The sequence below is a fragment of the Manis javanica genome, chromosome 3 (assembly GCF_040802235.1).
Source record: "Manis javanica isolate MJ-LG chromosome 3, MJ_LKY, whole genome shotgun sequence".
Lineage (NCBI taxonomy): Eukaryota > Metazoa > Chordata > Mammalia > Pholidota > Manidae > Manis > Manis javanica.
The window spans coordinates 132,211,063-132,225,531 of record NC_133158.1 but is presented as its reverse complement, the minus strand read 5'-3'; the positions used below and the strand labels follow the sequence as shown (position 1 = coordinate 132,225,531).

The following is a 14,469-nucleotide window of genomic DNA, read 5'->3' as shown; positions in this document are numbered from 1 at the left end:
GGTGGATTTTTCCTTTTTCGGTTTTGATTATTACACTTTGCAATCAATTAATTTAATATTTCGTTTGGCAGGGCCCTATCTCCCAACTCACTTGCCTTTAAAAATTCTCATACAGAAGCTGGTAGGAACCAACAAATATGGTGTAGTGAGTTACACTCGTCTCAAAAGCCAACACTGGTTAGCTCTGATGAGTCTTTAAAAATCACCTATCTATCGGCAAAAGATGTGGGAACAGCCGGGGGAAGAGGCAATAGGCAGTGGCGATGTATGTACACTACTCCCCAAACAGGGCTACAACAGACACTACAGTTTGGAGCTTACTCTGCCTCCAGCTGGTGGAAGCAGAAAAAGGGGCGGGGTGGGGGTGAGTTTGGTGGCAAGAGATCTATCAAGGCGGAACAAAAAAACAACTGAAGAGGCACAGTAGAAGGCTCTTGCCTCCTCCAACTCCCCGCCCTCAGTTACCAGGACGAAAACGCCTGGAAGGGGAGCACAATGACGCCGAGAACAGACTAACTCACTGCGGCCGAGGCCTCGCGGCTCCGCCGCCCAGCTGGTTCACTCACTAGCTCCTCCGAGGGGTTTGTTGAACGTCTCACGTGACGCCCGGGGCCCTTAACCCCTCCTGCAGCCTCCGGAGCTGAGGGCGGAGAAGGCTGTCGCCGCTGGAGGAGGGGAAGGAGGGCGGAACTAGGGAAGGGAGGGACCACCTGCCTCACGTCTGCGGCCGCCGGACCTACGACCCCGAAAGCCCACCCCCCACTGCGATCGCGGCCCCGGCCCCAGGAGGGGGCGTGCAAGGGAGGGGATGCTGGGCACTAAATGGGCGCGGAGGAGGAGGCAGGGGAGGGAATCCAGGCTCTGAGGGGGCAGGACCGGGTCTGGAGGACGGGGCTAGCTTGATTCAGACTCGTGCACCCAGCATCGCCACGGAGATTGCGGGAAAAGGGAGAGGAGGTTGCGCTGTGTGTGTGCGCGCGTGTGTGCGTGTGTCTACAGGTAGCAGCAGCGGCGGCGGCGGGGACCGGAGCAGGGGACGCATCTGCAGCCACCTCCCCGCCTGGGATTTTCGGAGGCGATTGCTCACTTAGCTGACGGATCTGTACCCTAGGGAGATCTCATCCCTTCCATTTCCACGCGTTTTAGGCGTCTTCCAGTTTCAAGTGTGTGCTTGGGTATTTTATTTTTTAATTTTTTCTTCTCCATCTAAATCTTGGGATGTCTGCATATTGAAGCAGGTGGCTCTTGATACGAAATCTTTGGATACATTTGGCTTGCCAAGTTTTTTTTTCCCTGTCCCCTCCCTCTTTCAGACGCATTTGTGGTGCTTTTCTTTTTGGATTTATATGCAGGAAACGTATATATGTTTATATACCGACCGCAGTATTTATAAATACATATACGCTTGCCCAGGCGCTTGGTTTTCGTCTCTCTTCCCAACAAAGCGGAATGTTTTGGAGCCGATGGATAACGAGAACAGTATTAACATTCTTTAGAGCCTGTTTTTTAAAAAGGGGAGGGAGCGTGAAGAATTGTTTAACATTCGGCCATCGTTTGGCTGCACACTAAGCATCTCGAAGTATTTATGGTTGCAGATCAGGTGCAAACGGGGCTTAGAGAGAAAGGTAAGGGAGCTTCCTGCGTCCGCCGACCTCCGGCGTTTACCTTAATCCCGGGGATTGCCGAGAACTTCCTACTCCCTGCCTCTTCCTCTCCTTCCCTACCTACCACCCACCCTGCCTGCTTCTCCTCAGTAAGCTTTACCCTTTTCCAGTGCCGACGGGTCGGGGGGGTTGGGGGTTGGGGGGAGTGTGGCTGGAGGTTTAGTCGTCTAATGTTGGAGTTTAAATGCTTCTGTCTTCCTCTTCCCCGGCCGAGTAACTGAGTTTCCCAAACCCTTTTAGCTGTTTTAGGAAATCCATTTGTCTTTTTGAGAAATAATGCTACCCAGATAGCTGTTTTAAGCATATCTTGGTGCCAACCCTTCACCTTTATCCGCTGACGAAAATAAAAGCAGTAAGTAATGAACTTTAATGAACTGGGTGGTTTCTTTAGCACTGGAGTTAATGTGGAACCTCCCTAACGCTTAGTTTCATTTAAAAACAAACCGATACATCGTGAGGAGTCCACAGCGGAGGAAATTCAGCTTCTGTTTCTGCATAAAGCCAATTCACTTGGAGGGTCATTCACTAGAGTTCAGCGAGATGGAGCAGAGTCTACTGCAGGGAAAAAACACAAGATGCTTAGTTTCTTTTAAAATCCACCCGTTACATCACGACCCGTTCCTGATTAACTCCCTGTTGAGGGGACGCGTTTTCATAGTCGACCTTTTGGGGAGCTGTAGGGATTTCCCATTATTTTTTCTCCTCTCCCTTCTCCTTCCCCGGCGGTTTGTAGATTGCCCGTGTTGCTCCCACCCCACTCCCGTCCCGTCCGGGTGGGCGTTCGCTGCTCTTCTCCCCTCCCGCCCCCTCAGTCCGTTCCCCGTTGGCGCTCCCGGAGCAGATGCCTCTCCTCTCTCGGGCTCCCCCTCCCGCCTCCCTCCCGCGGGCTCCCGGCTCCTCCTCCCCGCCTCCCCGCGGCGCCCTGACCCTCGCTCCTCAGTCCCGGCCCGCGGGCGGGGGGCGTCGTGTCAGCGCGCGACCGTTCGGCTGCCCGCGCCGAGCGCGGCGCTGGTGTGCGGAGGGGCCACGGGGCAGCGAGCCGCGGTCGGGGCTGAGCGGCCGGGAGGGCCGGCCCGAGCCGCCGAGAGCCGGAGAGAAGGGAGGGAGCGTGCAGTCGCCTCCAGCGCCTCCGAGCGGCGCCCCGGTCACCGCACTTGCCCTAGAGCTGTGCCCAGGGACCACCGAGACCCAGAGCCGAGAAATCGGCAGAGAGGTACCAAAGAAAAAGGAAAAGACTGCGAGAGAGCGGGGAGGGTTTCCTGGCGTCGCTCAGAGGCTGAGCAGATGGAGGAACAATGCCGCCTCCCGCCGAAACCCCTCGCCTGAAGCCCCGGCGGAGCGCGTGCGAGCTGCCGCCAGCCACCGGCTCTCCCCAGGCCCTCCGACTAGTTCGCGGGGGTGCTTCCGCTACCTAGTTGGACCAGGAGGAGAAAGTTGCTCTTCCCCACTTTTCCTACGAAGTGGTTTTCACATCTGCGTGGTTTAAGTCAAGATGTCACTTTCTAGAGCCCCCGCGATGAGCAGCTAATAGATTATGTATTATTGGGCAATAAACCCTCCTGGGAAGAGAAGGTAGTCCAAACATTTAAAACGTTCTTCAGTGGCTCCTGACCGTCCAGCACAATGCTTTGTAAGTAGAAATGGAAAACCACCTGCAGAGAATTTAAAATGATTTAAATTGAGATTTTGAATCAGGAATATATTACGAAGGAGGTTGTTAGTGTGTTACGGAATAGAGGGGAAGAAAATTACGTGTCTGATATTTGACTCATTTGTGATTCTTCTAAATCATAAGTAGTTGGCCTCCACAGCGGTATTATACTATTTATTTTCTCATTTCCAGAACCGTAGTGATACATGTAGGACTTAGGAAACATGAATTCAGACAGCTTAACCCTGTATCTATTACTCTGCATTTTCATAGGTACTTAATATACTCGTTTTTATTCTTTTTATACTGAAAGTGCAGTGGATTGTTTCTGCTTAAATAAATTCTCATGCTGTACATGAAAATTACAGGGCCTTAATTTATTTCTCAGAAATTAATTGTGCTTAATTATACATGGGCTCATAGATACAAAAATATCACTGAGGAAAGGTGTGGGTACATGTGTTTGAGTAAAACCTGTAAAGTATGTCTTTTTAAATAAACCACTGCAACCTAGCAGAATATTGGATTTTTGAAATGAGCTCAGAAGCAAGGGCCATGTATGTATTTAAAATATTAAATGTTAAGTACAAAAACATTAAATCTATTGTGCCCTTGGCGGAAAATGAATCCAAGTCTACTTGCACTGATGAATGATTGAGTGATTCTCCAAGAAAGTGGAAGTTAATCATTACTCAGGCCTTCTGATTACATGGTTTGATTAAAAGAAGTAACTGTTTTCTGTAAGCCTGCTATTCTACAGTTAATGTCAGCAGTCCTCTTAACATTTCTGCTTGGAAATTGAGGGAGTCAGTCTGTTAGCTGACTAGAGTTCCTGCAGTGTGGTGTAAAGAAAAGCCCTCTTAGCTCTCCTGCTTTCCACAGGGTCCCTCCTTCCACCCCCACAGTACTTTCTGTCAACCTTAACCTGATTCTCTCAGTGGGGTTTTATTTTGTGAACATATCCTTGTATATTTATGTATAAGATATCTTCAAATATAAACGTCTGAATTGTTTTAAAATTGAAGGTGGAATATACACTCACAGAAGGTAGGCAGAGAACTCCATTTTGCTACAGGTAAATTATTTAAATCTTCATGACCCTTTCCCTGGCTGGGTAACTTCCCTAACTTTCTCAAGTCTCTTCCAACCCTGCACTTCTCATATTTTGGTCTGCTTTTATTATTTCCACATGGTTATCCAGTGGCAGAATCTACATCTTCCTTCAGATTTCCTTAAATTAGGTATGTAATTTTTTACAGGATAATTAAATAGCTAGAGCCAGACAATACAGGTATAAAGCTAAGTTTTTAAAAAAATTTTCCACATAAGTTTTAATGTTATTGAAAACATTTTATGGGCCAGTATTAATACAGATTTAGTTATAATTGACAAATATCTCTCAGGTTTTCTATGTGTTGAAACAAATAATTTTAAACATTTGTTAGCAAACAGTTTGTATCTAGAATATTTTCTTATTTTTATACAAAGCAATTCTTTAATGAATTACCCAACAAATACTAATTTGTAACTTTTGTAAGCAAAACAGGTGGAATTAACAGTAAGATTTGAAGCCACTGCAGTTCATTAATACTCTTTTGCCATATTTTAAATATGTTGAAGTGAAATTGTTTCCATTTTACTACATTGCAAATAGGAAGATGTAATTCCTCAGTTACATTTCAACTATTTGTAAGTGGAACAACACAAGTCCAGTTCACCAAACTCATTTTTTTCTAAACCACAGGTCTTGCAAATCTCTTATTAACAGTGGTCAATGATTCCTTATAGCCTGGATGGTAATGTCCAGACTGCTCATGACATTAAGCTCTTTTCACAATTAACGGTTTTTTAAAAAAATTAACAGTTTTTTAGATTAAAACAACTTCCACCTGGAAATCCTCTCCAATTTACTCTTTATTCCATTCATAAAACTGTTTTCCCCAATACTATGTGCCATTTAGGTTTCTGGCTTGGTTTATGCTGATATTTCTTTGCGGATAACTTTCCCCCCTCCCCCCTCCCCCCACCCCCCCACCGACCCTGACACCAACTGTAGGGCAAGAGACCATTTTGTTTCCTTAGAGTGGTCTTTTCTCCACCATCCCACTTTCTTCCTGTATCCTTACTCTAAACTGCCGGAACACATTATTCATGCCAGGAGTAACCCACCTACCACACTTCCTGCTGGTTTGCTCCCTCTGGGTAGTAAGTTCCCAGAGGTCAAAAACCATACCTGTTTTATGATTTCATTCAGAATCTTGAGGGAAATCGGATTTCATGTCTGATTAGCCCCATGTTTGAACAGAGTAGACCATAAGTGAATAATAAACGAATTATTTAGAAATACATTTGGCTATGAGGCATTTGGCTATGAGGTAACAGTGCATTAAGCAAATACGTGGTTATTTATCTCACATAATAAACACTCAAGAGAAGACAGTTGCTTGAACATTTAATCAAGGGATCAGGCATCTTCTGTCATGTAGTACTTTTCTTCTCATGGTCATAAGTCACTGCTGTGTCTCCAGCATCATGTCTACTTTCTAGACACAAAGAAAGATAACAAAGTACTCTAGGTCAGGGTTTCTTAACTTTGCTTTTGGCACTATCAGCGTTTGTCTTTGTTGTGGGAGAGTATCCTGCACATTGTGGGATGTCAGGCAGTGTCCGTGGCCTCTACTCACTAGATGCCAGGAGAACCCCCCACCTGCCCATGCAATTATGACAATCAGGGGTATTCTAGACATTGGTAAAATCATACTGGGTTTACAACAATTACTCTTAAGCCAGAAGGAAAGCAGTTCCTTGTTTTCTACTCTGCCCTTTTCTTTGGATTGCCGTGGTGGTGAGGATCTCTTTGGCTTTTGCTTAATAAATGATAGAGCATTCTTTATCAGATTGTTTAAAAAACAATTGGAAAAGAAGGAGAAGACGGCCGACAAACCTTCTCCTTGAACATTTTGTCTGTTTTTATGTGGATATTCTCCCTGAAGGATTCAATTCTCATAGCACTGTCAGAACTGTGTCAGATGGCCACTTCCAGGTACATAGAGGTTGGGAATGTATTTTGTAGTGTGATACGCCACTATGGTGGAGAAAATCAGAATCTGTGAAAAAAGAGTAAGGAAAGGGGATTTGTAGTTGAAAACTAAGAGTATTTGCCACCAAGACAGAATAAATGAAGATGTAAAATTCACCCAAATACTTTAGAAAGAAGAAAAAGTAAAGAAAAAGTAAACAGCTATAAGAGAAGATAGAGACAGTTTTTTCACATGCTACATACTAATACAATAGGCATGATAATACGGTAATTTTTCCCCCCTTCCAGATGATATTTTACTTGGAAAATAACTGGGCAAAAATGGATTTATCTTACTTCTCCTATTTTTTTTGTCACATACATTTTTCAAATTAGATAGTGGTCAATTGTGAGGAATGTCAAAGAAGATAAAAATGGAGATCTGTTTTCTAATACTACCTTGTAATGCTGTATTTAGAAAGCACATGCCAGTAAAATAAGGGTTTATTGTACAGATGTGTTAGCATGGGTGATAATAACTAGGTTGCTTAATAACTTATCTTAGTGTGGTAAAAAAAAAATTACTACTGGGTACCATTATAGGGAAGAATTCTATTTTACAAAGATATCAATAGTCTGTTATGGCCCTTGTCTGATTGATTACAGTGGTTTTTTTTTTTTCTTCTTATCCTTGTCTTTCAGTCTCTAAAAGTTTGTTGAATGCCATTTTTTTGCTCATTTCTATGTAGAATATAGAAATATAAAGTAGGGTATCTCTTAGGAAATTTTTGCCTGCAAGTAACAGAAAAGCCACACTGAGCAGTAGACTCTCTCATTATCTCTCAGAACAAGGAATCTGGAGTTATGCTGGTCCATGGTTCACTAACTCAGCAGTTCAATGAAGTTAGGGCTTTGGGACAGTTTTTCTGTAATTCTCTAGGCTCCTCATCTTGGAAAGAAGATAAACAATATGACTATCACAGTGCCAAATATCACTTCTTCAAACCATCGTACTCAAAGAAAAGAGAGACAGTCTTAAGGAAATGAGAAGGAAAATTTTTCCAGAAACTGAGCTGACTTCCTTTTATGCCTGATTGACTAAAACTAGGACAGGCCCAACCCTAAACTAATCATTTGCAAATAGATAATGCATTGTGTGATTGGTTTTGATCAATCATGTCCCTTCCCCGGGAGCTGGAGGGAGAGAGAGAGAGATCTACTTTACCCGTGAACATGGCAATGTCCTACTTAGACAAAATCAGAGCTCCTGTTAACTGGCAGGAAGGAGGCAATAGCTGTAACATAGGGTACCTAACAGTTCACAAACAAAATTGTGACACAAATTTGTGTCCTCAAATTTATTATAAAATGGAATTCCTATGTTAGAATTGGATGCGCACATGCACACTCCCATACACAAATAAAGGAAAGAATTAATCATCTTTGAACTCATGGATAGAAACTATATACATGTCAGACTGCATCCTTATGACATGGAATGATTGCTTTTGTGAAATTTCAGAGCTTTTTTTAATACTACATGGAGAATCAGACAATGTAGGAATGGGTCCTGGATAAAAGACTGGCAAACAGTTGGCAGACATGTAAGTTATGCTACATTACATGTCTAAATCCAAAGCCCTAACTTTACAACAGACCCAAGTCATGTAATCATAGTTAAAGCACAGCATGTCCTCCTCACTAAATGTAAAGAAAGATTATCTGTTTCTCTCATGATCTTACAATCATAATTCAGGAAGAATGTGAGAAATAACAACCGTTTTGCCAATTACTCCCATGAAGAAGGACCTGATATCAGTTATCCCCACTTAACGTTACCCTTTGCTTCTAATAACTGTTTTCTTGGAGGGCCTAAGGGAGGAATCTGATTTTCACTTCACATGCCAGTGAGTATCTCTTTCATTGAACATTATGAATTTTTTTTTTCTAAACAAGGAAAGCCTTTATTTTCATTCTCTTGTTTGACTTTGTGGAAGCACAGAGACAATTTTGTGTTCAACTGAAAAAGGGGTTATTAACCATCTCCTTTTACTCTGCTTCATTATTTGAATCATTTTTAAACTTAAACTTTGCTTCAAGGCTTGATTGTACTTGGGCATTTTTATTGTAAGCTGCTTCAAATTATTTTTGGAAGGAGGAAGAATATATATGTACATGTATATATACATGTATAAGCAAATTAATGTTGTCATACATCACTCAGTAAATGTCTTTTTCCTGAATGAATATATGTTCAGAAATTAGACAATATTGTGTGCAATAAACTGATGAGTTATGCTCCTATCACCATGTGCAATAGGATTTCAGGGAAAGGAGGTGCCAGTGGTATTTGTGTCATTTTGATGGAGATACATGGTGTGGATTGCAGACAGATGGGAAACTAAGGCAAGAAAGGTGGGAAGGTATAAATTAGCTGAGTTTATTATACATATTTTGCTCTATGATCAGATAAGAAGTATTTTTCAACTTTTTTTCTCCCTCTAGCCTTAGAATTCCAATAGCCTCATCCCTATTCAGTGACTTTCTCTCCAGTTAAGGGGCAAATAAGTTTTAACACCAGGGTCATATAACATAAAAACAACCATAAACTAGAAAATAATGGATTTGGTACCTCTCTGTTTCAAAGCAAATTTTGGGATGGATGTCGGCTAACTCCCCAGCTTACCATCAGCATTTTACATTGTATTTTCAGAGGGTCCCATCTTTCCTCTGCCAGTGTTCTGTTTTCAGGCTCTATGCCTGAAGCTGTTTGCACCACAGCAACCACCTCTGACCTGGGCTTCTCACTTCCAAGGGAACTGGTTTTGAATCAAACTTAAAATGATAATTAGTAACTTTGTCTGCGTTTAGGGTCAGAAACAGATGCTTCTTATTTTTGTTTTAATGGAAGATATATTTGAGAGTGGAAACACAGTGAAATGGTATTTTAAATAGATTCACCTTTTAGTGGGTGCTCTGGCATCAAGTGAAGACCACCAGAGGAGTATATTTTCTAAGCATATGGCCTTTTCTCCTTTGGACCTGGGCAGTATCTTAAACTTGAACAAATCCGCTGTGAACTAAGTATGGTTCACAGCACTGATGCTAAGTATTGCAAGTTCCTGAGGCCTGTTAATGTTAAGTAAAATGTTTAACTATATATTGATATAATTAAAATGTTTAAATATATATAATACACCATATTTCATCAAAACTAAGGAATCACTGATTATAGGACGCATCATTATTTTATGTACACTTTAGAAAGAAGAGTCACTCTGATAAAATCATTACATAATGCTTTCCTACCACTTAGAATTTTTTTATATTTTCATGGAAAGCAACTTAGGCCTAAAGAGATGTTGATTTTTAAATATACCAAACTTGTACATGTGTATAAAGTTATTAATAAATGTACTGGTTTAAGAATTCAAAAAACTTTGTCTATCCTATTCAGATTCTTACTCGTCTGATTTTTTTTGTTGTTGACTCAGAGCAGTACGTGCTCATGCTTTTCCTGACAATAATGTGTGTGTGTTGGTGACAGACCATCTCTTAAGAGTGCTCCATGATTGTCTTCAGGGTTTTATTCCAAGCAGCTGATACTGTTTGAAAGATTTGGTGTTGGTCTTTTGTTGCTCTTACTAGAATGTGACAACAGAAGATTTTCCAGACAACAACCAGATCTCATATTCCTTTCTTAAATTGTCCTGAAATATTTGAAGTGGTGGTTGTCTGGTCATGGCAAGAGGAATACAATCAATTTTCACACACAAAGTCAATGTCAACTATGCCTCCACTGCTACTGGGCTCTAAGGAATTATAAAATGCATCTTGATTTCAGAGATGTTAAAGGTTAAAAAAAAGTATGTCAGTGTCAATGAAGTATGGCAACCTTAATGATACATTTTTCCTCATTTTTCAAACAAGCTAATACAGTAATGATTATTATTTTATTAATCTGTAAGCATTTGTGTGAGGTAACTGCATAATTCTTAAGCAGTATGATTGAAATCTAATTCTATCCCTTTTTATTATCTACTCACACTCCCAGCTTACAATAAATAAAACATAGCTAGTCTTCCAAGTGGATAATGGTAAGACTGAAACACACACACACACACACACAGGAACAGAAATCAAGAGACATATGTTTGTAGAATAGACGCCTAATAACTGTGTCACTTTCTGTAATTTTCTGCATCCTTCTGGGCCTTGGTTTCCATGTTTAAAATGTATATAGCTGGACTAACTGAAATTAAATGTGTCTTGGCTCTCAGGACTGTTTTGGGTAAAGGTAATCAGTAATAAAGAATGTTCATAATATATATTTAAGCTGGCATTATCTCAACATGTAATAATAGAGAGGTGTTACTTTAAACTGGTAAATTTAAGGCATATATTGTATAGCTGTTAAGATTTATTGTGTATTGTAGAACTTTAAGATTTTACAGTTTTTTGGAGGTTTACACATACATAGCTTATTTGTTCTTTAAAACAACTGCAAACAATGTAGAAGTTTCCACCGAACAGTTGGGATTTAGGACCCTTCTCTAACACACTGCATGAGAAAGCTTACTGAATAATCAAAGCCAAGTAAAGAATGCCAAAAATGGGAAGAGGCAAGGAGAAAATGCATTTTTATCAAGAACAAAGGAAACTTCTACAAGGAATTAACTATCACTAAATATAAATGTTCTGCTTAAAAAGGGAGTCATCAGTAAAAGGCAAGAGAAAATTGGCAGGTAAAAATGAAGTTTCCTTTTTTTGTTTTATCATTACTCAACCACATACCACTGATTTTTAAAAAATAATGAATAGAAGGAAGAGGAGTTTTGGGTTGGATCAGTCAGATGGTACTATTTGTGGATATATTTTGACAGTTCTTATCATACAATTCCACAGACAACAGTGTTTCTTCTCTGTATTGTATTTGAAAATTGCCACTGCTCTTAAGTGGTCAGAAAGCTGGGTACTTACTTTTTGATGAATAACAAGCCCTCCAGAGGTACCACTGTCTTTTCTCTCATTATAGCAGTAGTCACTGCAAAGAAAACACTTGCCTCTTACCTACCTATTTTGTCATAAAAGTGAGTTGATTATAGATCATGAAGAAAAATCCTTATTTTTTTTACAAGATATTCTTGAAGCTCTCTTTTAATACGAGTAAGGAAATGTATCAGATAGAGATATAATATTACTACAAGTAGATTTATTATAAATAATTAATGAAATTACTTTAATCTGTACCTAGGTAACTTTGTCCATAGAAAAATATTCAAGATACTAGTATTTAAGATGGAGAATATTATTTAATGGCTTGGAGTCTTAGACCATTAAATATAATGTTGAAATTGTGTTTACATTGCAATCACTTTTTTATGACTTTACATGATCAGTAAAACGTCGTTAAGAAAGCGTAATTCATTTTTAAAAATTTCAATAACTATACAATGTATTTCCAGCTGAGAAGCTGAAAGGGCTGTAATGATATTTTAAACAATTACAGGCCAACTTCCTCAGTTTGCAGGTAACAAAACTAAGATAAGAAATGACTTGCTCAATTTATACAAAGAGAGAGCTTGGACCAAAACATGCCAATTCTGGATTCTTCTTTCCATAGACTGCCCGAGATAGTGTTTTTTAAACTGGGCTCCCTCTCCCCAGGAAGTGCCAGAAACTTTCTGCTCCCAGAATGTCTCTCATGTAATGCTCTCATGCATCAGTTTTATATACAGGACAGTAATACATGTATCAGCACCGTATGTGAAATATGTCTGTGATTATAGAGTTACTAGTTTAGAAGTATAGGCAATAATTGCCAGAAGGATAAGAAGGGAGCTTTATTTTTAGGAAGGTTTAGTGAAGAAAGTATTACTGAAGAAAATTGGGATATGAATAAATGGAGGAGAAAAACATTGCTTGAACAAAAGCAATAAAATTAAGAATAAAACAGAGCAGAGGTAATTGATCATTCTAGATTTTTTCAAAAGTAAAAAAAAACACTCCTTGAGAAATACTATTGTAGAAAAGAAAGGTGCTTATTGAAAAGATAGATCTCATTCTGTGTTCAGTAGTTTGGTTTAGGACCTTTACACATCAGAAATACCAATTATATACTTATCTTGAGATAAATATGTCCTTGGAAAAAGTCATTCATATTACTCATATCAGCAGAAACTCATTTCTATCAGAAAATAAAATGGGAAATACAACTTTCTGACCATATATCTATTCATGTAACTGGCTGATACCAAATCAATATGAGATCATTTGATTGTCATCAGACAAAGAGATTCTTCTTTCCATAGCCTGCCCGAGATAGTGTTTTCTAAACTGGACTCACTCTCCCCACGAAGTGCTAGAAACGTCCTACCCCCCAGAATATCTTCTTTCCCATGTTCCCTTTCAATATAGTACTCTGTAAGTCCTTTCAGATATGATAACAGGACACTTATAATTGAAATATACCATTTGCTTAAGGGAGAGAAACTCTAGTTCATTCATCACCACTTAAAGAAATGCAACATTTTTAAGGCCTAAGAGATGCAGTTTCAAGTGAGATATAGTCCTCTGTTTCTACTAAATTGTACGTGAAATTAATATGTCCCCTCTGACTCTCTTTGAATTCACTGGCTGTAAAAATCGTCAGCTCATTTTGGGAATCAGTGGCCAGAATAACCATCACCTGGATAACATGGAAGGAATCAGTCCAAGGAGCATGAGCATGTTTTCTACAGAATTTCATAAACATGAACATAATTCCTCACAAATTAGTGCATGATGACTCTGCCAGTCAGAAATACACTGGGAATAGTCATGGTATTCATTTAGAATGTCATTCTTTTACTGGTCTTTAAAACTCCAAAGAAGCATGAAACTTCACAAACCACCTCTCCATATGGGCCCCTCTCTCTACTATGTAAACCTGGAAATAACAAGAGAGTAAGGTCATACTAATATAGCTCATGAAGAAGGCCCATTCACTGGAATGGAATAGTCTATCAGGGAGAGGCAGATGATGTACAGAGCATCTTTAAGTTTGAAATATCCTTCAAATCCCCTGCTATACTCCAGCTTGCAAAACTATATATATGTATATGTATGGCTCTCTAAAATCAACAAATCTGTATCTATCTATCTATCATCTATCTATCTATATCTATCTATCTATCTATCTATCTATCTATCTATCTATCTATCTATCATATCTATCTATCTATCACCTATCTATCATCTATATCTATCTATATCTATCTATCTATCTATCTATCTATCTATCTATCTATCTATCTATCTGTCTATCTATCTGTCACCTATATCTATCTATCTATCATCTATCTATCTATCTATCTATCTATCTATCTATCTATCTATCTATCTATCTATCTATCTATCATCTATCTATCTGTCTATCTGTCACCTATATCTATCTATCTATCATCTATCTATCTATCTATCTATCTATCTATCTATCTATCTATCTATCTATCTATCTATCCATCTAATCATCTATTATCATCTGAAAATTCTAGGTAAAAGCCTGGTAGAGAAAGCATGGGGAGAAACAAGAACTTTTCTCAGAAAGGTTGTTCATAAAGACTATACATACTCATACACTCTAGATGAGAAAGGGGAAAGACTAGAAAATCTGTTCCTGGCCACCAGAAAAGTGAATCTAGTATCCATCTATCAGTCTGTATACTTTTTCTTTTCTTCCCCCCTGTATCTATGCCTCCTGATCCTTGCAGCCTCTTCCATGGTTCCTTTTCTGTATCTAAAACCAGTACCGAAATTCAAGATTTGCCATTGCACCACTGGATTATGGAAAAGTCTCCTGATTGTGAATGTTAGCTACCAACATCTAGGATGAATATGTCCCTGAATTTTTCCCTCCTTCATGTGATACTCAGCTAAAATGAGTGAAACATAAAATAGACAGATATTGATGGGGAGAGATGGGAAGCTAAACCAGGTCTACTGTCAGTGAGATGAAGCCTCCATTCAAGCCAGGTCCTACCAGAAGGGTGCTTTAAGGCCCTATATAGGCCAAGAGGCAATTCCTGAAGAGCCTGGAGGATCGGGTACTGGGGTATGGGAAAGGGACTAAAATAATAGTCAAAAGTTTGAGGTCA

At 39.8% G+C, this 14,469-nt stretch overlaps 1 protein-coding gene across 3 annotated transcripts in view; it reads left to right on the top strand.

Annotated features, from left to right (window-relative positions):
- Positions 1 to 928: 928 nt before the first annotated feature.
- Positions 929 to 14,469, top strand: part of NLGN1 (neuroligin 1) — an 844,928-nt gene continuing 831,387 nt past the window's right edge. For 2 of the 3 annotated variants that reach the window (XM_073232068.1, XM_073232069.1), the window contains exon 1: positions 2,604 to 3,294. The gene's annotated coding sequence lies outside the window, so the exon portion shown is untranslated. Of the gene's footprint in view, positions 1,626 to 2,603; positions 3,295 to 14,469 lie in introns of those variants that run through there. The other variant, XM_073232070.1, reaches the window with a different exon arrangement.